Genomic DNA, 27,502 nt, shown 5'->3' on the forward strand with positions numbered 1-27,502 from the left:
CTACTGTAATGGAAATCACAACATGGGCTCAGGAATACTTCCAGAAAACATTGTCGGTGAACACAATCCACCGTGCCATTCGCCGTTGCCGGCTAAAACTCTATAGGTCAAAAAAGAAGCCATATCTAAACATGATCCAGAAGCGCAGGCGTTTTCTCTGGGCCAAGGCTTATTTAAAATGGACTGTGGCAAAGTGGAAAACTGTTCTGTGGTCAGACGAATCAAAATTTGAAGTTCTTTTTGGAAAATTGGGACGCCATGTCATCCGGACTAAAGAGGACAAGGACAACCCAAGTTGTTATCAGCGCTCAGTTCAGAAGCCTGCATCTCTGATGGGATGGGGTTGCATGAGTGTGTGTGGCATGGGCAGCTTACACATCTGGAAAGGCACCATCAATGCTGAAAGGTATATCCAAGTTCTAGAACAACATATGCTCCCATCCAGACGTTGTCTCTTTCAGGGAAGACCTTGCATTTTCCAACATGACAAAGCTAGACCACATACTGCATCAATTACAACATCATGGCTGCGTAGAAGGAAGATCCGGGCACTGAAATGGCCAGCCTGCAGTCCAGATCTTTCACCCATAGAAAACATTTGGCGCATCATAAAGAAGAAGATGCTACAAAGAAGACCTAAGACAGTTGAGCAACTAGAAGCCTGTATTAGACAAGAATGGGACAACATTCCTATTCCTAGACTTGAGCAACTTGTCTTCTCAGTCCCCAGACGTTTGCAGACTGTTATAAAAAGAAGAGGGGATGCCACACAGTGGTAAACATGGCCTTGTCCCAACTTTTTTGAGATGTGTTGATGCCATGAAATTTAAAATAAACTTATTTTTCCCTTAAAATGATACATTTTCTCAGTTTAAACATTTGATATGTCATCTATGTTGTATTCTGAATAAAATATTGAAATTTGAAACTTCCACATCATTGCATTCTGTTTTTATTCACAATTTGTACAGTGTCCCAACTTTTTTGGAATCGGGTTTGTAGAAATTACCTGCATTTGTACATTTGACTGATTCCTTCAAACAAACCTGGTCCCCTTTTTTCAGTACCTAAATAGGAGTAACTTATTCCTCTTGTCATAAATCATTATAAACTCATGATGAACATTTTGTGTCCCTTTATATAACTTACTATATCCTATGTCAGCTTATATTGATTACTTTTCTTACCATAATTTCACTTCTACTGCCTTTAAACCTTTAAATTTGTGTTTTTTTGTCGTTTGATAACACATAAACTGCTTCTGCTATACAAAAGCAACAGATGTTGATTGAAGATTGTATATTATTTTAGACTGCAAAATGGTTTTAATTATATCATTTATTTGTACAAAATATAATACTGAAACTACCAAGCTGGAGTCAGCTTTATGAGACTTTGTTTTATGACACTTTGCCAGTTGCTCAAAAAAAAAAAAAAAACATTGCATCCGCGCCCGCTCGCAGCTCATGTTTGCGGTTGTTGATCATAATCAGAATCAGAATCAGAATGAGCTTTATTGGCCAAGTATGTTTACACATACAAGGAATTTGTTATAGTGACAGAAGCTCCACAGTGCAACAGAAAGACAGTAACAGGACAGGACACAGGTAATGAAACAAAATAACAGGAAATAGCCAATAACCAATGTACAAAGCAGCAAAAAAAAAAAAAAAAAAAACACAATATATAATATATTAATATTAATAATATAGGCGACTATGTATGTACAGGTCAAGTATGTGCAAATTAGAAATGAGAAAATAAAAATAAAATATGTGAGTGTGGTGAATGGATAATGTATTAGTTGTGTGTTCCACGTTTATTTATTGAGTGTTCATGAGATGTATTGACTGAGGGAAGAAACTGTTCCTGTGTCTGGTCGTTCTGGTGCTCAGAGCTCTGTAGCGTCGACCAGATGGTAACAGTTCAAAGAGGTTGTGTGCTGGATGTGAGGGGTCCAGAGTGATTTTACCAGCCTTTTTGCTCACTCTGGATAAGTACAGTTCTTGGAGAGTGGGGAGGGTTGTACCAATGATTCGCTCAGCAGTCCGGACTACCCTCCGTAGTCTTCTGAGGTCGGATTTGGTAGCTGAGCTGAACCAGACAGTTATTGAGGTGCAGAGGATGGATTCAATGATGGCAGAGTAGAACTGTTTCAGTAAGTCCTGTGGCAGGTTGAACTTCCTCAGCTGGCGAAGAAAGTACAACCTCTGCTGGGCCTTCCTGACAATGGAGTCAATGTGAATATCCCACTTCAGGTCCTGAGAGATGGTGGTGCCCAGGAATCTGAATGACTCCACTGCAGTCACAGTTCTGTTCATGATGGTGAGTGGGGGGAGAGCAGGGGGTTTTCTCCTGAAGTCCACGATCATCTCCACAGTTTTGAGCGTGTTAAGCTCCAGGTTGTTGAGACTGCACCAGACAGCCAGCTCCTTAACCTCCTGTCTGTAAGCAGACTCGTCACCGTCCTGGATGAGGCCGATCAGTGTGGTGTCGTCTGCGAACTTCAGGAGCTTGACAGAGGGGTCTTTAGATGTGCAGTCGTTGGTGTAGAGGGAGAAGAGCAGTGGGGAGAGTACGCAGCCCTGAGGAGCTCCAGTGCTGATGGTTCGAGTGCTGGATGTGAATTTGCCAAGCTTTACTAACTGCTGTCTGTCTGTCAGGAAGCTGTTGATCCACTGGCAGACGGAGGTGGGGACGGAGAGCTGAGTTAGTTTATTTTGAAGGGTTTCCGGGATAATGGTGTTAAAAGCAGAGCTGAAGTCCACAAACAGGATCCTCACATAAGTCCCTGGTCTGTCCAGATGCTGCAGGATGAAATGCAGTCCCATGTTGACTGCATCATCCACAGACCTGTTTGCTCTGTAGGCAAACTGCAGGCGGTCCAGTGATGTCCTTCAGATGAGCCAGAACCAGTCTTTCGAATGATTTCATGGCTACAGACGTTAGGGCCACAGGTCTGTAGTCATTAATTCCAGTAATTTTGTGTTTCTTTGGGACGGGGATGATGGTGGAGCGTTTGAAGCATGAGGGGACTTCACACAGCTCCAGTGATCTATTGAAGATCTGTGTGAAGATGGGGGCCAGCTGCTCAGCACAGATTTTTAGGCAGGCTGGTGACACACCATCTGGACCAGGTGCTTTCCTTCTTTTGTTCTTCCTGAAGACCTGGCACACATCATCTTCGCTGATTTGAATTGTAGGTGTGGGGGAGAGAGGGGTTGCTGGAGGTGTGAATGGTTGTGTGGAGGGGTGTTCTGGGCGGGTGTGGGGTGATCGTTCAAAACGACAAAAGAACTTGTTTAAGTCGTCTGCCAGGTGTTGATTCTCCAGAGTGCTGGGGGGTGGTGTTTTGTAACTGGTGATGTCCTTCAATCCTAACCACACTGAAGCCGGATCACTGGAAGAGAATTTGTTCCTGAGCTTGTCAGAATAATTCCTCTTTGCCACTCTGATCTCCTTTTCCAGTGTCTATTTGGCCTGTTTGTACAATACTTTATCCCCCTTTCTGTGAGCATCTTCTTTGGCCTGACGGAGCTGTCTGAGTTTGGCAGTGAACCATGGTTTGTCATTGTTGTAGAATAGATGAGTCCTGGTAGGAATGCACATGTCCTCACAGAAACTGATATAAGATGTTACAGTCTCTGTGAGCTCGTCCAGGTCATTTGCTGTAGCTTCAAAAACAGTCCAATCAGTCAGGTCGAAACAGGCTTGTAAATCCCGCTCTGTTTCGTTAGTCCATCTTTTAACAGATCTTAATACAGGCTTCGCAGACTTAAGTTTCTGCCTGTAGGATGGAATAAGATGAACCAAACAGTGATCAGAGAGTCCTAAAGCTGCTCGTGAAACCGAGTGATATGCGTCCTTTATTGTTGTGTAACAGTGATCCAATATATTACTGATTGATGGACAACTATACTTGTGAAAAGACATCAGCAATCCGGTGCAAAAAAAGATGAAATCGAAGTCTGTCCATCATTTTCAGGTACATTCATAAAGTCCTGCGAAACCTTTTTGGCTGTTGACAATAATAAAGTCTTTTAATGTCGGTAATAATTTCACCACCACCAACGCATCTAATATTCTCTCTGAATTTCCATGTTCCCTTACGAAAATTAGCCATGGTTTTAACAAAAAAAAAAAAAAACATCATGGTTCTTGTAGCCAAGGTAACCACAAATTAACCATGATTTTGTTGCTTCAAATAATAATTACAAAGAAGTATTAAGATAATATTTTTGTGGTTATAAAAATAGACCTAAGCCAACAACAGCCTTTAAAATGACTAAAATGAGCTTTATTGCCAGGTATGTTTACACATACAAAGAATTTGTTTTCATGTTTTTGTTTGCATCCACAGGTCAACAGATTGACAGTGACAGAACAAAAACACAGATAATAAAAGATGAATTAAAAATAGAACAAGTAAATAGGGAGTAACCATATACAAATTGACAATTGTATGTACAGGTATATTACAATAGACAGTTTTGAATGTACAGGTATATTATGTGCAAATTGAAATGTAGACTAAGTATGTGTGTTAGATAAATAAGTGTATAAATAGTGTGTGTTCTACAAGTATTGTCAAGTGTTCATGAGATGGATTGTCTGAGGGAAGAAACTGTTCCTGTGCCTGGCCGTTCTGGTGCACAGAGCTCTGTAGTGTTGACCAGACGGCAACAGTTCAAAGAGGGAGTGTGCTGGATGTAAGAGGTCTAGAGTGATTTTGCCAGCCCTTTTGCTCACTCTGGATAAGTACAGTTCTTGGAGAGTAGGGAGGGTTGTACCAATGATTTGCTCAGCAGTCCGGACTACCCTCCGTAGTCTTCTGAGGTCAGATTTGGTAGCTGAGCTGAACCAGACAGTTACTGAAGTGCAGAGGACGGATTCAATGATGGCACCGTTTGTCGTAGACCCACGAATGAGGTGTCAAATTGACCGGCTCATTGAGGACAGGTGTGCTCTGACTTTTCTAAGCAATCGGACCTACGATGTTCGCACATTGTAAGTCCCATTGACTTACAGTGGCGGAATGTTCGTGAATTTGAATCTCAACTGTCACTTTCTCACACACACACGCAGGCCCTTAAGAACCCGTTCTCTCTCTCTCTCTGTAACCCCCCACACTCATTTGACTCATCCTTTAAGTAACCAATAAGTAATGACCTATGGTCTTCATAGCCACAACCTAGCAACCACTTACAGCACCCTAGCCACCACTCTATAGACCTCCATTGAAAACAGATCAAAAAGGATTTATTTGCATAGAAATGTCATAGAAACATGCAGGTTTTGCTCTTTTGACTCATGATCACAAACAGGACTTATCTCATGCATGCTACACATGCTAGCAGTGAAAAGCTACATGCTAATAGTGACTAGCTAAGTGTTAAATCAGGCTAAGAACATACTAAGAACTCTATAAAACTGCATAGTAATGATGTGTGACAACTACCAACCGTTTAGCAACACGATAGTAACCACCCAGAACACCCTACCATCGCCCTAGCAACTGCCTAGAAACACCCTAGCAACCGAGGGGTGAATTTTGCCACTGCAAGCACCACTCACATTTTCTTCAGGAAATGTACATATCTAGTTAGTGGTGCTTGCCAAAGGCAAAGCAGGGCTTGACATTAAGCATTCTTGTGTGGTTGTCCTTCGGACAAGTAAATTTGTCATTTACTTGTCCGCGTATAAAAGTTACTTGCCCGGAGAGAAAAAAAAAAAATTGAGTTATAAATATAATTATTTATTGTGGTTATACAAAACAAATTTAGTTTATTTAGTTAGTTTTTCTTTTTAAATAAAATAATGAAAAAAAATAAAGTGTGATTATACTGTTATATTTTAACATAAAAAGTGAGTATTAATTACAAATACAATTATTTTATATTAAACTTAAAAATAAAATGATAATATTTACTTCTTTTTTATATATGAATTTTCAAACTTAAATTTTTTAATTGGAGTTCAATTTAATCAGACAATTAGTATAATAAGACATTTGGGCTGTTACCAAACTAATGAAATCAGTATCAACAAAAGTCATCTTTGCAATGCAGAGGAAACACAGAAACTGCATCTGAAATAAAACGTTGAAAACTGATATTTTAAATTAGTTAAAAAATAAAAAATACTGTAAATGTGAAATTAAAACCACCAGTAGGTGGCATCAAGTCACTGTTTATAAGTGAGTCATTGCGACTGAACCAAATCATTTAAACAGTTGATTCATTAAGGTCATGTTGCTCAGAGACGCAGCACAGTGCTGTGGCTGTGTTTGGAGTTGTTGACATAGCGCAAAAACAGGCAATAGGGTGTCTAAAACGTAAGTCTCTTAATGTTAACTTCTTGTTTATTGAACTGTTATAAATTCACATTCGTAATCATGATGGTTTTTGGAGCAAAAAAACGGCGCTCAATCTTCGTGTGAAACCGTATGAAGTTATATAAATATACATTTTCTGCTCCCATCTTGAATTTTCTGATCATTCTTCATGCATTGTAATACTGAATCATGCAGCGAAAGAACGCTCTTGCACGTGAGCTAGTCTAACCTAGACGATTTTACGCGTGCACTCTGTATGTGTTTTGTTTGATTCTTGCAATACACTCGTTAAAACAACAATTACGAAATTATCGCAAACGATATATATCGCACACCCCTATAACAAAGGCTAAATCATAAATAAAGGCAGTTATTATTGTTTTTGGTATTGACTTTTTTAAGTTACTTGTCCGATTGGCCAAGTAAATTTCTCTTTCACTTGCCCGTCCAAAACATTCACTTGTCCCGGACAAGCGGACAAGCGTTAATGTCGAGCCCTGCAAAGCATCACTATTATTATCTCACATACTTATTATTATTAGTGGTGCTTGCCAAAGGCAAGGCATCACTATTGTTATCTTGCATACTTATTAGTGGGTGCTTGCCAAAGGCAAGGCACTCACTATTGTTATTGCTCATACTTATTATTATTAGTGGGTGCTTGCCAAAGGCAAGGCACTCACTATTGTTATTGCTCATACTTATTATTAGTGGGTGCTTGCCAAAGACAAGGCACTCACTATTGTTATTGCTCATACTTATTATTAGTGGGTGTTTACTCTTCCCAAAATGGCTAGTTTGACGGAATTATCCATGTGTGCCCTGGTGTTCTCAAGTGTTCTTACTTTCTCGGACAGGTGCTTCATATCTCTCACTCCCGCAACTGTCCATGCTGGATCTGCTCCAGTTGCTTTAAATAGCAAGCACGGGAAACAAAATAAGGCATTAGCAGAAATGCATCCACATAGCCAGGCCTTTTTGGTGTACCAATGGGAAGAGTAGCTTTGCGTGTACTTCTTCCCTTTTTCACTTGTCTGCTGTCTGCTTAAGAGGTCAGGCTGATCTGGACGTAGCTCCTTTACTCTGTTTGGTTGTTACGGAGTGGCTTGGCAGCTGCCAATCATGAAACTGCAAAGGCTGCTTATCAGTATGAATGATATAAATCAACTCCCATGCCTCTGTAACATTCAGAATGGAAGATATCCCTCTTTGGATTTTGGTTGCTAGGGTACTCTATTTGGTTGCTATGGAGTTGCTTGGCAGCTGCCAATGATGAAATTCGAAAGGCTTCTTGTCAGTATGAATAATATAATCCAACTCCCATGCCTCTGTGACATTCAGAATTGAAGATATCCCTCTTTAGATTTTGGTTGCTAGGGTACTCTGTTTGGTTGCTATGGAGTTGCTTGGCAGTTGCCAGTGATGAAATTCCAAAGGCTTCTTGTCAGTATGAATGATATAATCCAACTCCCATGCCCCCGATCGCTTATAAAAGTCAGCACACCATTCCAGAATAATCTGCACGATTTGACGCCTCATTCGTGGGTCTGTGATAAAAGCTGCGGGAGGAGTTACGCGCCAAACTTTCAGCGGAATAAAGAAGAAAACTAGAATGTACATTTCCTGAAGAAAATGTGAGTGGGTGCTTGCAGTGGCAAAACTCGCCACTCGGTTGCTAGGGTGTAAGTAGCATTTATATGTGCTAGAATGGAAGATATCACTCTTATAGTAACCCATAGTAACGATCTGTGAAACTAGCAACTGCCTAGCAACACCCCAGGTACCATAGCAACCTCCACAAGTACCCTAGCAACAGCATAGCAACTCCCTTGCAACCACCCCAAGTACCCTAGCAACCACTCTGGGTACCCTTGAAACGGCCCTAGCAACCATCCTGGGTACCCTAGCAACCACACTGATTACCTTAGCAACCGCATAGCAACACCCTATCAACCACCCTGGGTACCCTAGCAACAGCCCTAGCAACCATCCTGGGTACTCTAGCAACCACACTGATTACCTTAGCAACCGCATAGCAACACCTAATCAACCACCCTGGGTACCCTAGCAACCACATAGCAACACCTTAGTAACCATCCTGGGTACCCTAGCAACGGCCCTAGCTACCATCCTGGGTACCCTAGCAACCACCCTGATTACCTTAGCAACCGCATAGCAACACCCTAGCAACCACCCTGGGTACCCTAGCAACGGCCCTAGCAACCATCCTGGGTACACTAGCAACCACCCTGATTACCTTAGCAACCGCATAGCAACACCCTAGCAACCACCCTGGGTACCCTAGCAACGGTCCTAGCAACCATCCAAGGTACCCTAGCAACCGCATAGCAACACCCTAGCAACCACCCCAAGTACCCTAGCAACCACATAGCAACACCTTAGCAACCATCCTGGGTACCCTAGCAACCACCCTGATTACCTTAACAACCGCATAGCAACACCCTAGCAACCACCCCAAGTACCCTAGCCACCACATAGAAAAACCCTAGCAACCACCCTGGGTACCCTAGCAACGGCCCTAGCAACCATCCTGGGTACCCTAGACATTCAGAATGGAAGATAGAAAGATACAATCAGTATATAGTCAGTATGAATGATATAATCCAACTCCCATGCCTCTGTGACATTCAGAATGGAAGATATCCCTCTTTGGATTTTGGTTGCTAGGGTACTCTATTTAGTTGCTATGGAGTTGCTTGGCAGCTGCCAATGATGAAATTCCAAAGGCTTCTTGTCACTATGAATGATATAAACCAACTCCCATTTCTATGTGACATTCAAAATGGAAGATATCCATTTTGAATGTCACAAATCTTTGGATGTTGGTTGCTAGGGTACTCTGTTTGGTTGCTAGGGAGTGGCTTGGCAGCTGCCAATCATGAAACTCCAAAGGCTGCTTGTCAGTATGAATGATATAAACCAACTCCCATGCCTCTGTGACATTCAGAATTAAAAATATACCTCTTTGGATTTTGGTTGCTAGGTTACTCTGTTTGGTTGCTATGGAGTTGCTTGGTAGCTGCCAATGATGAAACTGCAAAGGCTTCTTGTCACTATGAATGATATAAACCAACTCCCATGCCTCTGTGACATTCAGAATTAAAGATATCCCTCTTTGGATTTTGGTTGCTAAGGTGCTCGACAATGGTTGCTAGCGAGGAACTGTTGAGGTGATTCATGATTGGCTGTTTGCTGCCCCGAGTCAAATGAGACCACCATCATGTTTCTATGACAATTCAGTCCGGAGATATCCCTTTAATCTCTTTCAGTGGATGTCTATGGAACTTGTTGCTAAGGTGCGCTAAATGGTTGCTAGGGCGTGGCTTGATAGCTTCACAATGATCCTGAGAGATTGATTGGTCATCTGAGTAAAATGAGCCCACCCCCTTGTCTCTATGACACTGTGATCCATGTTCAATACAAAATCCCTATGCAATTTACCATAGTAGGTGAAACGCATGCGTTTCATGGGCCGTCCTGCTCCATAGTAAGTCAATGGGAAATTTTGGGCAGCTCCTGCCCCCCAGGGGTGCAACTTTTACCCCATTGTAAGGTATGTTCTCACAGAGCCTACCAGCCTCTTCAAATGTGGCAAATCACAAGTTTCCTCGCTCTGAGCTATGACTTGTCAAAGTTTGTCGCAATGTTAAGTCTATGGAATTTTTGGGCCGCTTTTTCGCCCCCGGGGCGAACACCGTACCCCCGATCGCTTATGAAAGTCATAGCACACCATTCCCGAATAATCCTCACGATTTGACGCCTCATTCGTGGGTCTGTGACAAAAGCTGCGGGAGGAGTTACGCGCCAAACTTTCGGCGGAATAAAGAAGAAGAAGAAGAAAATAAGTATGACGAATAACAATAGTGAGTGCCAGCGGAGGATGGGCAAAGAACAGTAACAAAACTCTGAAACATGTACAGTCACACACAAGAGTATTGTACAAACTGTACTTCATAACGATGTTTAGACAGCTATAGAAGAATTCATATGTTCACGTTTTTTTTATATTTAACTTACAGATCTCAGCTTAAGTTTTGCTTCAGTTTGTATTCTATTCTATTCTATTCTATCAGTTTAAATAGTTTGTTTTGATAATATATTATGTTAGGGCTATATTATAAACCTGATAAAAAATTGACTTTGTTTTTGAGTCTTTGACTTTGAGTATCTTGCTCATCAAGGCTGTATTCATTTCAAAAATACAGAAAAAACAGTGTTATAGTGAAATATTATTGCAATTTCTAATATTGGTTTCCTATTTTAATACCTATACTTTAAAATAGTATTTATTCCTGAGATCAAAGCTGAATTTTCAGCATCATTACTCCAGTCTTCAGTGTCCCATTATCCTTAAGAAATCATTCTAATATGCTGATTTATTATCAGTGTTGAAACTGTTGTGCTGCTTCATATTTTTTTGGAACCTGCGTTACTTTTTTCTTTGATTCTTTGATTAATAAAAAGTTTAAAAGAACAGCATTTATTCAAAATAGAAATATTTTCTAACAATAGAAGTTTTTACTATCAATTTTATCCATTTAACACATCCTTGCTGAATAAAGTTTATTGTATCTTTAAAAAAGAAAGTATCTTTAAAAAAGTATCTTTAAGTATCTTTAAAAAAGAAAGAAAAAAATTTCTGACCCCAAACTTTTGAGTAGTTTATATTGTAACACAAAATCTCTATTTTGACTAAACTATTCTTTTTAACTTTTTATTTTTTAAAAATATCACGTGTCTCAAAAAATATAGTATAAAAATACAATAAACGCAGTACAACTGTTTCCAACATTGATTAAAAATCAGCATATTAGAATGACTTCTTTTTTTTATTATGCAAACAAACATGCTATTTACAGGTGACAAATCAGATACAGAGTAATCAGGGTCAACAAAACATACATGACAGCTAACATGGTTTGTGTGAGTATGAGTGTGTGTGTGTGTGTGTGTGTGTGACTGGGTGTTGGGTTTGGAAGTATAACTAAACAAAATAATAAAAAAATTAAATAAATTAATCCAAAAAAAAAGAAAAGTACAACAGTAATGATAACAGTAATAATAATAATAATAGTAACATTAATAACAAAAATTAGAGGATAGTAATTAATTAAAAAATAAATGTGGGGAAAGTTGGAGGATTAGAACGAGGACAAAATAGTAATAATAATAATAGTAGTAATCATAGTATTAATAACAAAATAATAATAATATTAATAATAGAGAGAAAATAATAATAATAATAAAGCTAAAAAGAGTAAGATATTGTAAGGCTGCCTCTGGGCCCTCCGTGGGCAAGGCATAGTTTAGGCCCAGGACGAGCCATCTAGGAGAGGAGCTGCAGGGCACAAGGACCAAAGTCTCACCCCCGGCCGCCACTCACATGCCATGTTTACCTCACATATGTATTGTTAAGTGTATGATGCATTAAAAAAGTGTGACGTGCAGAGTGGAGCCAGCCCAGTGCAAAGCCCAGGCCCCCATGCTCACGTCCCACTTACCCCGTGTGTGTCTAATATACATGTATGCATTTTATTTTATTTTTTTTCTCTCTTTTTCCCCTTTTTTTTTTTTTTTCTTTTTTTTCCTCTCCCCTCCTCTCCTTCCTCCTCTCTCCTCTTCCCTTGCTTGTTTTAAAATAGATGTATGTATACCGTCTAGTGATGCATTAAAAGAAACAAGGCATGTAGTGCTGGACCTGCCAGAGGCAAGAAAACCAGGCCAAAGCTGGTACAGGTTGGAGATACAAGGCCCCCGGCCCCACAGCACACCCACCAACCACTAAACCCAACCACACAAGGCCACAGCCAACCGAGGCCCAGAGGCGTGAAAAGAGAAAGAGAAAATAAAAGAGAGAGAAGAAAAAAAAAAAAAAGTGCAGAGAGCAGAAAGCGACCGTAAGAAAGGATAGAGAAAGATAAAAAAAAAATAATATTAATAATAGAAAAATATTTAAAGTTTTTGATTTAGTTTGATATTAGCCTTTGTTGCTACCTCTTCCTAACCCCCCCCCCCCCCCCCCCCCCCCCCCCAAAATCTTATGTAGATATTGATGAATGGTGTGTTGTTGAGGGTGGCTTCAGACAGAGAGGGTCAACGGATTCATGATTGATGGAAGTTTATGAGAGATAACAAAGAGGGGTTCAATTCTGTTGTATTATTTTGAGTGGAAGTTGATAGGTTTTCCATGGAGATGTAGTCTGTTAAGTTTTTCCAAGATGAAATATGTACAGTTGTGGTCAGAATTATTGGAACCCTTGGTAAATATGATCAAAGAAGACTGAAAATTAACCTGCTTTGTTAATCCTTTTGATCTTTTATTTAAAAAAATCACAAAAAGCTAACCTTTCATTGGATAATAAGAATTTAAAATGGGGGGAAATATCATTATGAAATAAATGTTTTTCTCAAACACACGTTGGACACAATTATTGGCACCTTTTTATTCAATACTTTTTGAAACCTGCATTTGTCTGTTTAACAGCTCTAAATCTTCTCCTATAATGCCTGATGAGGTTAGAGAACACCTGACAAGAGATCAGAGACCATTCCTTCATCCAGAATCACTCCAGATCCTTTAGATTCACAGCTCCATGACGGTGCTTCTTCTCTTCAGTTCACCTCACTCATTTTCTACAGGGTTCAGGTCAGAGGACTGGAATGGCCAGCAGAAGCTTGGTTTTGTGCTCAGTGACCCATTTTTGTGTTGTTTTTGAGGTTTGTGTTTGGATTATTGTACGGTTGGAAGATCCAAACATGGCCCATTATAAGATTTCTAATAGAATCAGTCACTTATTGATTTTTTATCTGTTGGTATTTGATAGAATCCATGATGCCATGTGTCTGAACAAGATGTCCAGGACCTCCAGCAGAAATATAGGCCCACAACATCACAAATACAGCAGTACATTTCATTGTACACATGGGGTACTTTTTATCCCTGTGTTCACCAAACCCATCTTGAGTGTTTGCTGCTAAAAAGCTCATTTTTTAGTTTCATCTGACCATAGAAGCCAGTCCCATTTGAAGTGCCAGTCCTGTCTGATAACTGAATATGCTGGAGTTTGTTTTTGGATGAGCTAGGAGAATTTTTCTTGAAATCCTCCCAAACAACATGTGGTGATGTAGGGGCTGTTTGACAATTTTGTTTTAAGGTTTTCTGACCCCGAGACTCAACTATTTTCTGCAATTCTCCAGCTGTGATCCTTGAAGAGTCTTTAGCCACTCAAACTCTCCTTCTCACCGTGCATTAGGACGATATAGACACACGTCCTCTTCCAGGCAGTTTCATTACATTTTCTGTTGATTGGAAATTCTTAATTATTGCCCTGATGGTGGAAATGGGGATTTTCACTGCTCTAGCTCTTTTCTTAAAGCCACTTCACTAATTTGTGAAGCTCAATTATCTTTTGCTGCACATCAGAAATGTATTCTTTGTTTTTTCTCATTGTGATGGATGATTAAGGGAATTTGGGCTTTGTTTTCCCTCCTATTTATATTTCTGTGAAACAGGAAGCCATGGCAGGATAATTTCATGTTCATAATCACCCTAGAGTGCTCAAAATTGTGAATATGAATGGGAGTATACTTCAGAGATATTTTACTCTTAAGAATTTCTAGGGGTGCCAATAATTGTGTCCAACGTGTGTTTGAGAAAAACATTTATTTCATAATGATATTTCCCCCCATTTTAAATTCTTATTATCTAATAAAAGGTTAGCTTTTTGTGATTTTTTTTAATAAAAGATCAAAAGGATTAACAAAGCAGGTTAATTTTCACAGTCTTCTTTGATCATATTTACCAAGGGTTCCAAGAATTCTGACCACAACTGTATGTTATTCCTTGATTTCCAGTTCATGAGGATAGTTTTCTTGGCGATAGTTAGAGCTACTAAGAGTAATTTACTATCTGTATCGTTTGAGTTGATTATGGATGTGTCACCTAATATACAGAGGGAAGGAGACAATGGGATGTGACATCCCATATGATTGGATAGTGACTCAGTAACATTTTCCCAAAATTCTTTAACTGGGGTGCAATGCCACAAGGCGTGAAGATAGGTGTCTGGGGTGTTTTGTGTACAGTGTGAGCATGTTTCTGAAGTAAAACCCATTTTAAATAATTTTCGTCCAGTAAGGTGAAATCTATGAAGTACTTTATATTGTATAAGTTGAAGATTGGCATTTTTCGTCATGAAGTAAATGTTTTTGCAGATTTGTGTCCAGAAAGTGGCATCGGGGGCAATAGATAAATCTGATTCCTATTTAACATTTGGTATACCTAATGTATTGTCTGATTTTTATATAATTCTGTATATTTTGGAGAGTAGTTTTTTAGAAGAAGAAACATTTAATAGCGCTGATATTGGGAGGGGGAGGTCTAGATTAATTGTCCTAGTGTCAATTTTTGATTGAATTGATGATTTGATTTGTGAGTATTCCAAAAAACAATTGCTCCCAATGCCGTATCGCTGAACCAAATGGGAGAATGGTGCCAGGTTATTATTATGAAAGATATGCTGAAGTTGTGTGATTCCCTTTTCTGCCCATGTGCGTAAATTGAGTGGCTTCTTGTTGGCTGTAAAATCTGGGTTATTCCAAATTGGGGTGTATTTAGATGGTGCAAGAGGAGAGTTTGTGATTTGATGGAATTTCCACCAGGCTGTCAGAGCTGCTGCTATTGTCGGCATTTTAAAACAGTGATGCTTTTTGATTGTCTGATTGTAGAAGGGTAAATCTGAAGTATTAATGTCCTTACAAATTGTTTGTTCAACATCTAGCCATGTGCTTTCTGATGAGTTAGGTTGAATCCATTTGTGTATATTTTGGAGCTGATTGGCCAGAAAGTAGTGGTAAAAATGTGGTGCTTCCAGTCCTCCTTGTGTTCTCTGTTTCTGTAGGGTGGTCAATTTGATTCTTGGGGTCTTGTTTTTCCAGTAAAATTTGGTAATTATTGAATCTAGTGATTTAAACCAGGAAAGGGTGGGTTGTGTTGGTGTCATTGTAAATAAATAGTTTAATTTAGGGAGTATAGTCATTTTAATTGTTGATATTCTGCCCATAATAGATAGTGGTAGGTTCATCCAGCGTTGAAGATCCTCGTCTATTGTTTTAAGTAGTGGAGTGTAGTTGAGTCCAAACAGCTCTGACAGCCTGGGGGAAACATTAATACCTAGATATTTGATATGATCGGTGCACAGAGGAATTGGTGATGTATGGGATGTCACATCCAAACTAGTGGAATGTAATGAAAGTGTAGCAGATTTACTCCAGTTGATTGAGTATTCAGAGATATTTGAAAAAGAGTCAATGAGTTTAATCGTTTCTTGTAATGATGATGGAGGATCTTGTAAATATAATAATATATCATCAGCGTAAAGACTTATTTTGTGGTGTATATTTAGTGTTTGAATACCTTTTATGTTGCTGTTTTGACGGATGGCTGCTGCTAATGGTTCAATGAAAATGGTAAAAAGTGAGGGGGAGAGTGGGCATCCTTGTCTAGTCCCGCGGTGCAGTGTGAAGCTACGTGATGTTAGTCCATTGGTGATGACGGTGGCTAAAGGTGATGTATATAGAATTTTAATCCAATTAATGAACGACTCCCCAAAACCAAACCTCTCTAATGTGGAAAACAGAATTCCTATCAAAAGCTTTTTCTGCATCAAGAGTGACTATGATGGTTTTGGCTTTGTGAATTGATGAATAATACATTAAGTTAGTTAGATGCAAGTCTACCTTTAATGAAACCAGTTTGGTCTGGATGTATTATAGATGGTGTGACTTTTTCTAATCTATAGGCTAGTGCTTTGGCGATGATTTTAATGTCTACATTGATTAGGGAAATTGGACGATAGCTTGACGGTAGTGTTGGGTCTTTATTGGGTTTAAGAAGAAGCGAAATTGTAGCTGTGTTCATATTATCTGGGAGTTTTGATTTTTGTTTTGATTCATTTGTCATTCGGATAAAGAGTGGTGATAAGATGGACCAAAAGTGTTTGTAGAACTCAGCAGGGTATCCATCAGGACCTGGTGCTTTATTATTCGGCATAAGTTTGAGGGCATTAAAAAATTCATGTTCTGTTAAAGGAGATTCAAGAGTATTTATTTGATGTTTACTAAGTTGAGGTAGGTTGATATTGTTGAGAAATGAATTGATGTCTTTCTGAGTCGGGTGTTTTTCTGAAGAGTATAATTTACTGTAAAAATTGTGAAAAATTTGATTTATTTCTTCTGGTGAATTGGTGGACTTCCCTGCTGTGTCTGTAATAACTGCTATTGTTGTTTTTTCCTTATTTTGTTTGATTTGATTTGCCAAATATTTACCAGATTTGTTACTGTGATGGAAGTTTTCTTGTCTTAGCCTTTGTATTAAGAATTGGGTATGTTTATTGATTAATTCGTTTAACTGAAATTTATATTTCCTTAATGTGTCCTGTGTTTTTTCAGTTGGATTATTTATATTGGAGTCTTCTAGTTCTTTGATTTTTTGTTCCAATTCTGCTTGTTGTTCCTTCTCTTTCTTTTTTTTGTGAACGGAGAATGAAATGATTTTTCCTCTTAGTACTGCTTTTCCTGCTTCCCACAGAAGAGAAGGAGATAATTCTGGGGAGTCATTCATCTCTAGAAAGCATGCCCACTCTCTTCTAAAATAACTGTCGAAGTCATGGTCTCTCAGAAGGGATATGTTAAATCGCCATCTAGTAGTGGGTTTATGTGGACTATTTATGTTCCATTTTAATGTTACTGGGGCATGATCACTAATAACTATTGGATGGATCTTTGATTCCGAAATATTTGATATGATAGAGTTACTGGTGAGAAAGAAGTCAATGCGGGAATACGATCGGTGGACTGGTGAGAAAAAAATAATATTCTTTAACGTTAGGATGCTGTGTACGCCAACTATCGCCAAGACCAAAATCACTCATGAACTGTTTTATGGTTTCTGCAGATTTCCAGATACGTGTATTGTCTGAACAGCTAAGATGGCGCCGGTGAGATCGGCTGCCGTCACGACTGCTCCGACCAAACCTTGTCTTCTTTTGTTATTTTTTCGTATTGTAAACTATAAACACCGGTTTCTTTTTGTAAGATGGCCATTCTTACATACGACAGGGCCACTCTTATTTCTATTGGTGCACAATGCACTCACCTTTCGCCGTTTTTGAACCCGGACCCATCCTGGCCGAGCGAGATCCTGAGGAGGAACAAAGGACGCGACCCGTACCGGCGTCCTCGAGGGAAACGAGCCGGCGTCAGGAACAGGCTGAGGGCACGCGCACACCGCGCTCCCTTACCAAGTGTCGTGCTCGCCAATGTCCAGTCGCTGGATAACAAACTCGATGACCTCAGGGCAAGAGTCAAGTTCCAGAGGGACATTCGGGACTGCAACCTTCTCTGCTTCACCGAGACATGGCTGAACCCAGCGGGACCAGACCACGCCATCCAGCCGGCCGAGTTCTTCTCGGTTTACCGCATGGACAGAACGCTGGACTCGGGGAAGACTAGGGGAGGTGGAGTATGTCTGATGGTGAACAAACACTGGTGCGACAGCGCGAGCATTGTTCCCCTCTCACGCTCCTGCACACCGAATCTTGAACTTCTGACCATCAAATGTCGCCCTTTTTATCTCCCTCGGGAATTTAGCTCGGTCATCGTCAGTGCCGTTTATATTCCACCTCAAGCGGACACGGACACTGCGATATGGGATTTACATGAAACACTACACCTTCACCAGACACAGCACCGGGACGCCGCATTCATTGTTTTGGGAGATTTCAACAGTGCCAACCTCAAGCGTGCACTGCCGAACTTCCATCAGCACATCGGCTGCCCCACCAGGGGCGAAAGGACATTAGATCACTGTTACACCCCATACAAGAACAGCTACAAGGCACAGTCACAACCACCGTTTGGGAAATCGGACCATGCCGCCATCTTCCTCATGCCTGTTTACAAACAGAGGCTGAAACAGGAAGCCCCGGTGCAGAGGGAGGTCCAACGCTGGACGGACCAATCGGTGGCCGCTCTGCAGGACGCGCTAGACGACGCAGACTGGGACATGTTCCGGCGCAGCTCTGATGACGTCAGCTTGTTTACGGAAGCGGTTGTGGGATTTATAGAGAAACTAATGGATGATACGGTGCAGAAAACCATCATCAGGACGTTTCCCAACCAGAAGCCGTGGGTGGATAAAACCATCCGCGACGCCCTGAGATCCTGCTCCGCTGCCTACAACACAGGGCTCATCACCGGGAACATGGATGACTACAAGGCTGCATCTTACAGCGCGCGCAGAGCGGTGAAGGAGGCGAAGCAGCGCTACGGGAGGAAACTAGAGTCGCAATTCCAACATGGCGGCTCTAGGAGCCTGTGGCAGGGACTTAGAACCATCACGGACTATAAAACACCACCCTCCAGATCGGGGAATGCGGACGCTTCTCTGGCTGACGAGCTGAACACTTTTTATGCTTGCTTCGAGGCTGTAGCTAATCACGCTAGCGGCGCTAGCAGTGCTAACTGCATGCACGCTGAGGAAGCCGGTGAGGACAACGTGTTCACCATCACGGAGCATGACGTGAGGAGGGCATTCAGGAGAGTGAACATCAGGAAGGCAGCAGGACCAGATGGCATCACAGGTCGGGTTCTGAAGGCCTGCGCTGACCAGCTGGCACCGGTGTTCACTGAGATCTTCAACCTCTCCCTGGAACAGTCCATAGTCCCCTCATGCTTTAAGCAGTCCACCATTGTTCCTGTCCCCAAGAAACCCCAGCCCACCTGCCTAAACGACTATCGCCCTGTAGCCCTCACATCAGTGCTTTGAGAGACTGGTCAGAGACTTCATCATTGCATCACTACCAGACACACTGGATCCACTACAGTTTGCATACAGGCATAACCGCTCCACGGAGGACGCCATCTCACACCTCCTCCACACCACAACAAGTCACCTGGACTGCAGAAAAGGGAATTATGTAAAAATGCTGTTTGTGGACTACAGTTCAGCGTTTAACACCATAATTCCCTCCACACTCACCTCCAAGTTGGAGGTCCTTGGTCTCAGCACATACTTGTGCCAATGGATCTCCAGCTTCCTGAAGGACAGACAGGAAGCCGTACGGATGGGTAAACACACCTCATCCTCCATCACCCTAAGTACTGGAGCCCCTCAAGGTTGTGTTCTGAGCCCCCTGCTGTACTCACTGTACACTTATGACTGTGTGGCCACTTCCAACTCCACCACCATCATCAAGTTTGCTGATGACACTGTTGTGTTGGGCCTGATCTCAGACAACGACGAGACGGCCTACATACAGGAGATTAAGAACCTGGAAAGTTGGTGCCAGGTGAATAGTCTACACCTGAACATCAGCAAAACTAAGGAGCTGATAATGGACTTCAGTACGAAGCAGGAGCGGTCATACCAGCCGATCACGATCAACGGGACTCCAGTGGAGAGAGTGGACAGCTTCAGATACCTGGGTGTTCACATCACGCAGGACTTGACTTGGTCCTGTCATACCAGCACCCTGGTGAAGAAGGCCAGGCAGCGTCTGTACCATCTGAGACGCTTAAGGGACTTTAGACTTCCCTCTCGGGTGCTTAAGACTTTTTACACCTGCACCATCGAGAGCGTCCTGACGGGCAGCATCACTTCCTGGTTCGGGAACTGCACTATGCAGGACAGACGAGCCCTCCAGAGGGTAGTGCGTTCAGCGGAACGTACCATCCACACCGAGCTCCCTGACCTGCAGGACATCTACAGCAAGCGGTGCCTGACCAGGGCCAGGAAGATAGTGAAGGACCTCAGCCATCCCAACAATGGACTCTTTTCTCTGCTGCGTTCAGGGAGGCGCTTCCGCTCCATGAAGGCGAACACAGAGAGAATGAGGAGGAGCTTCTTCCCGCAGGCCATTTGGAGTCTTAACCTCTCTCCACTCTAATCACATCACCCCACACTTCCACTTTGCACATTTTTCAATTACAATCTGCACTAATTTGTAGAAGGTTACGTAAGGATAAATGAGTGGGACTTACATACCATTTGTCTTTTGTCTTTAGTATTCCTTTTACTCTCTTATACACTTTACTGCACTGCACAGCACACGGACACTTTATCACTGACATACACTTTACTTTTTATAGAATCTATATAGAATCATATTCTATTTTTATTCTTCATATCTATTTTATTCTCATATCTATTTGTTATTTTATTTTATTGCTAGTTTATTTCTATATATATGTTTACTATACTTTTTCTATTTGTATTTTTGTAAACTTGAGGTTTTTCTTAATTTTGTTGGACAATTTGTTGGACAGTCGTACAATACATTTCACTACATGTCGTACTATGTATGTATATGTATGTGACAAATAAAATTTGAATTTGAATTTGAACTGTTAAATCTATCTATTGTAGGGTCTAGAACTGTGTTGAAATCACCTGCTATTATGACTGGGCAGCTAGAAAAGTTTGAAATGGTGGAAAAAAATGTCTGAAAGAAAGATGGGTCATCTATGTTTGGGCCGTATAAATTGCCAATTGTAACTGGGCTATTATTAATTGAGATGTTTATGATAATGAAACGTCCCTCGGGGTCTATAATGGTAGTGTTATGAACAAATGAGATTTTTTTTACTTATTAAAATGCATACTCCTCTCTGTTTTGTGTTGTAGTGAGCCGAGAATAAATGACTGTACTTTGATGATTTAATTTTGTTATGATCAGATTCTGATAGATGTGTTTCTTGCAGAAGGCATATGTCGGCTTGTAGTTTATTTAGATGATTCAAAACTTTAATCCTCTTTGTCTGAGAGCCAAAACCACGAACGTTCCAGGTTACAAAATTGATAGTTGACATGTTTTAATAGAGAGTGAACAGAAATAAATATTAATGTGTGGGCCTGTTAGTACTGTATATGTATAAATGTGTGTGTATGTATTTGAAAGGATACAGCAGTACATATGTGTGTGTGTATAACAGTGCAATGTTGTTGGCAAACTGACAAAACTACAGATACATAATTGACAGAATGTACACAGCAGGACAACACTAACAAAACAAAAACCATTAAATACAAACATAAGGTGGAATATGGGAGGGGGCACGAGACCTAGGTGCAAAAACAAAATCACATCTTATATATTAGAGAGAGAGAGAGAGAGAGCGAGAGAGAGAGAGAGAGATTGTCCTAATGACAGTTATCGGGAGTGAAATGTTCAGAAAAGCCAGGGAGTAATGTCCTTATCGCGATATAGTTGTCCATGTATAATTTGTCTACTGTAATGATTGCTCTTTTTGCTTCATTTATTTTCTGTTTTCGGATTGGGAAAAGTTGATTTCGACGGTCGAGAATGTCCTTTGGATACTGCTCATTGAGACCATAGTTTGTTCCTTTAAGTTGTCTGCCTTGTCTCTGAACCAGTTCTTTGTGTTTGTAGTGTTCGAATTTTGTGATGATAGGTCGTGGTCTATTGTTGTTGTTTTGAGATCTGATACGGTGAACACGGTGAAAGGTGATGATCTGTACAGATTCGGCTGGTAATTTGAGTTGTTTTATCATAAAGTCCTTGACTGATTTCTCGGGGTCGTCTGGAGTTTGTTCCGGGATGCCTGTGAAGATTAAATTGTCCCTCATGCTGTGCGTTTGCAAATCCAAATTGTTTTCTTTCATGATTTTGTTTTCTGCGGCGACGGAGGTGAGTTGAGTGGTAAGTGCGTGAACTGAATCCTTTAAGAAGTTATTTTCTTTAGTGAGAGTGTCTATCTGTTCTTGGCTGAATTCTAAACTGTGCCGCAATTCCTGGAGATCCTTGTGTATGACTTCTATCAGTGCGATCCTGGTGTCAAGTCCGGAAAGTTTATTTTCGATGGAGAATAGAATGTCGCTTACCTCAGTGCAGCACGGCGGTTTAGGTGATGTGGATGGTGTTTTGCTTGGACTGGAAGGTGAATCGGGACGAGGTCTCTTGGAGATTGGAGTGGGGTTACCTTTGCTTTTTTTGTTGTGATCTGGTTTGTCCCTGTTCATGGTGCAGCAGAGTGTGTTGTAGTGTGCTTCGATATACTCCTCGAGATAATCCAGGTTGTAAAACAGTATAGTCCAGTTTTGAAACGAGTTGAAAGAAGTTTATGAAAAGACGAGAGAAAGAAGGAGGTTTACAATCTAGCAGACGGGAGCCGCCATCTTAGATCACGCACCAGGTCTCGTGGGTTCTCGCGTTACTCAGCCATCAGTCGCCTACTCAGCCATATTAGAATGACTTCTAAAGGAAAATACTGCTTTGCTTCACAGGAATTAATTCAGTTTTAAAGTATATTGAAATAGAAAACATTTATTTTAAATTGCAATAATATTTCACAATATTATTGTTTTGTGAAATAATATTCAGTATTTTTTATCAAATAGATACAGCCTTGATGAGCATAAGAAACTTCTTTAAAAAAAAATATTGATCCAAACGTTTGAACTGCAGTGTATTGTACAGTAAAAATGTGTTCTCAGGTAACCTAAAATGTACATCATTTAGTTACATCAAGGGTCAAATCAAATATAAATAGCACATTAAAGTTAAAAGTTACACACTTTTTTGTGTGCATGCTGTACAGGTCTGGTATAAAGAATGCTTTTGCTCAGGTGCCCGAAATGTCCGCCCAATAGAGAAAAGTTTTGCTCAGCAAGAAAAAAAATTAGAGGGAACATTGCTCCCACGGGTCCTTAAATTTCATACAACTAAACTGAAGAGTTTTTTAGGCCTTAGACAGTTTTAAATACATTAAATGGTATAAGAAATAATTTTTCAAATTGCCTTAAATTAAGAATTCTGCAGATACCTTGTAAATAGTAAAATAAAACTCTTTCCTTGATATTCGTTGATATTTGTGTATTGAAAATGTTTCTGATTGACATTTATGGTCTTTATTTTATTTGGGCTAGTTAAATAAATTTTCAGGCTACCAAAATCTGAAGAGTACCTGCCCGAAGGGCTACCAAGGATTTCGAAATTTTGCGACCCCTGTATGGTGATGGTGAAAACATATATTTTTCACAGAAGATTTTCTAATATATCACATCATACAAATATATATTTAAATCATTTATATAATTATTATTTTGTGTGTGTGGTTCAGGGAGGGCGGCGTCCTAGCACCCTCTATTGGCCAGCCACCACTGCACAAGTGCCTATATGGAGAAGGCCCTAAGTTGGAGTAATATCAAGGCTGATGATGAAAAGGCGCTTCAAGCTTATGCACTTTATCTGAGAGGTTGTTGTAATGCTGCTGAAGACCTCCCTAACATGTTTGATCTTGACTTGCCTTCCAACCTTAAGAAAATAATATCCAAGCTTCCATAAAAGTTACATGAAAAGTGGAGAAATACTGCATGTGACAGTCTAGAAAGAACACACAGTAGAGCTAAATTGCTGGATGTGGTTGATTTCATTGAAAGGCAGGCAAAAATAATGAAAGATCCTATCTTTGGCAATATTCAAGATCTTACTAATGCAACAAAGAGCATTAAGGTAAAGGATTAAGGTAAAGGGGGTACAATGCTGTTTCGTCCATTCAGAATTATTCACACTGTTAAAGAGTTGGATTCTCATGCTAAGCATGGCCAAAGTTTCAAAAAACGATTTGGAAGTATGACTGAGTATTTCTGTAGCATAAATCTTCCTTCCAGGTTCATACAAGTTTCAGAAAGTTTTTTTTTCAATCATGGCTCTTGCTGACGTAAACGACGGTGGAACTCCTTATTTGGGCATTTCTCCCGGAAGAACTCACCCGTGCATGTATTGACCAGAGCGAGAGTGCGCCTATCAACGCGCTTCATTCGATTGCACTGCACGGGACTCTCTCGGGAAGAAAGTCTCTAAAAGAAGTGTGTTTCTGGTTGTAAGGGAAAGATAACCTTGTTCAGCTTCCCAAAAGGACACAGCATTATGTAAACAGTGGATGCAGTTTGTTTTTTCCGGGTCAGCAATGGAGTTCACAAGTGTGTTTGTTGATGAACGTTTTATAAACAAGGCCCAGTTCAATGCTGGATTTGCACATCGTTTGATGCTGGAAGATGGAGCAGTCCCAGCTATAAAAGATCCCAGTCATGATCCATAGTTGCAGATGGTAAGTGAAACGACATCAAATGTCTCTGTTTTGTTTCGCGATCAGCGCAAGTGCTCGTCACTTTTTAGCTCTGCCCACAGTGCGCCTCCAAGAGCTCGGCTTTTTTCGGAGAGAATCGTAAAGCTGTATCTTTTTTTTATAAATATGATAAAACTAAAGACTTTTTGGAGAGATGAAGGATGCAGTACTACTCTATACGTACTCAAGATTAAGATGAAATTGGGTGAAACTGTGTGTGTTATGCCCCCTTTAATGTTAGTTAATAAAAATACAGCTGTTCATTGTTATCTGTGTCAGCTCAGGTACGAATGTTAAGGACACTACATTTAAATTTAATAATGTAGGCTTATAGTAAATGGTGAAATTAAAAATTAATGTTAATCATTGCTTTATAAGCATTGTGTATTGATCTGTTGCACTGTATTTTCTGTTGGGATTTTATATAAAGTTTTTATACGCTACATTTTGCCCACCCAGTTTTATGTAGACCAGAGGTGCCCAACCCTATTCCTGGAGATCTACCTTCCTGCAAAGTTCAGCGCCAACTCTGATCAAACACAGCTGAACCAACTAAATAGGATCTGAAGGAGCACTTGATAAGTACAGACAGGTGTGTTTAATCAGGTTTGGAACTGAACTCTGCAGGAAAGTAGATCTCCAGGAAGAGGGTTGGGCACCCCTGATGTAGGCCCACCCATTTAAACATTTATGGCCTCGCCCCTTAGGCCCTAATTGCTCTACTCATCTAGGTGAACTATCAGTTGACTGCACAGACCCTCTGGCATATGGATTTGACACCTATTTCTGATATGCCTAACCAATTTTCATCTTCCTTGTCTTCAACCACTCTGCGAGACAATAAATTAGTATCTATATTGGGCTTTCCAGGTCAATACTAAGTTGTAAGGGGCAACAGAAGCCTACCAGCGATGCCCAGTTGCATTTAACTTAGTAAGTATGTACAGTTATTTCCATATGTAGACACTGACACAATTTTCATAATTTCGGCTCTGTATGCCACCAGAATAGAATTAAAATGAAACAATCAAGATGAAATTAAAGGGCAAACTTTAAGATTTAATTCAAGGGATTGAACAAAAATAGAAAGCTTAGGAATTACAACCATTTTATTACACAATCCCCCATTTGCTCAAATGCAATTGGACAAATACATATAATAAAAAATAAAATGTTCATTTTTAATATTTTGTTGAGAATCCTTTGCAGGCAATGTCTGCCTTAAGTCTGGAACCCATGGACATGACCAAAGACTGGGTTTCCTCCTTTGTGATGCTTTGACAGGCATTTACTGCAGCTGACTTCAGTTGTTGTTGTTTGTGGGTCTTTCTGCCTTTAGTTTTGTCTTCAGGAAGTTAAACGCATGCTCAATCGGGTTGAGATCAGATTAACTTGGCCATTGCATAATAATCCACCTTTTTACCTTCAAAAACTCCTGGGTTGCTTTTGCTGTATGTTTTGGGTCATTGTCCATTTGTACTACAAAGCGCCGTCCAATCAACTTTGCTGAATCTGGGCAGACAGCATATCCTTATAGACTTCAGAATTCTTCCGGCTGATTCTGTCTTTTGTAACATCATTAATAAACACCAGTAACCCAGTACCACTGTAAGCCATGCATGCCCATGCCATTACACCGCTACACCATGTTTCACAGATGATGTTCTATGCTTTGGATCATGAGCTATTCCAAGCCTTCTCCATACTTTTTTTCTTTTTTCTTCCTGTCATTCTGGTACAGGTTGATCTTAATTTCAGCTGTCCAAAGAATGCTTTTTCAGAAGTGGTCTGGCTTTTTAGATGTTTTCTGGCAAAGTCTAAACACTGTTTTGAGCTGCTGTCACGAATCCTGGCCATGAACTTCCATTCGTTTACCACCAGAGGTCACCCGCTCACCACATGGACTTTCACACTACAGAGACATGCTAGTGTACCTTGTGTCAAAATGGTTGATTTATTACCCTCATAAAAAATTTTGTTTGGACACCTGTTTTGGACACCCCCCCCGCCCCCGTCTAAGTGACCATCTGGTTATTCACCCCAGTGAACTTAAGGAATTTATGACGATGTGTTTTTGTGTGTGTGTGTGGGGCCAATGTTATGTGCTTTAAACTTTAAATGATGAATTTGTGTTAAATGGTGTAAAGGGATATTTTTTATTAAAGTGTTTTCACATACATATCAAGAAAAAACATCAAACATGTACGTAAAACGTACAAAGACTGTTTATTTCCCTACAAGTCGAGACGTGCTAGTGTTGTTAAAACAGGAAAAACGTAGAAACTAAAACAAAAAAGCTTTGACGTTAGTTAAACAACACGCTAGTTTTTTTCTATCATTAGAATTTAAAACTAGTTCGTTTGACAAAGTTAAATAAAAGAAGAAGCGAGCGCGTTCGTTTATCTAAAACAATAAGATATATTTATCAAAATCTATGTTGTGGTTTTTAAAAAGTATGATTTTATAACAGATACGAAGTTAAATAATATAGAATTGTTTTTATCTTAACATGGTACGCCTGTTTTTCCCTACAAGTCGAGACGTGCTAGTGTTGTTAAAACAGGAAAAACGTAGAAACTAAAACAAAAAAGCATTGACGCGTTAGTTAAAACAATAAGATACGTCAAAAACTGTTGCACTTTTAAAAAAGTTTGAATTTATAACAGATACGATGTTAAATAATATAGACTCGACTTCTCTTACCGTGGTGTGAAATAAAAATATCAGACCGTTAAACAATAGTACAAGATACTTGTAAAAATCTTCTGACATTACAATTTAAAAGCTAACGTTTGTCCCAACTTAGAAAATTAAAAGAACAGACTATTTTACGCAGCGTCTGTCAGATAACCTCTCGCTTCTGTGTCAGACTCAGAATGAGTTTACGACCGCTGCGGTCAGACCACACCCACTAACCGCCCTCTAACGCCAGAGGAGAGACCGGCCTGAAGATTTAAAAGTTAAAAGAATTAAAGTAACGTTTTTAAGTTATTTTTAAAT

This window comes from Barbus barbus (assembly GCF_936440315.1).
Source record: "Barbus barbus genome assembly, chromosome: 32".
In the NCBI taxonomy this organism is placed as follows: Eukaryota; Metazoa; Chordata; class Actinopteri; order Cypriniformes; family Cyprinidae; genus Barbus; species Barbus barbus.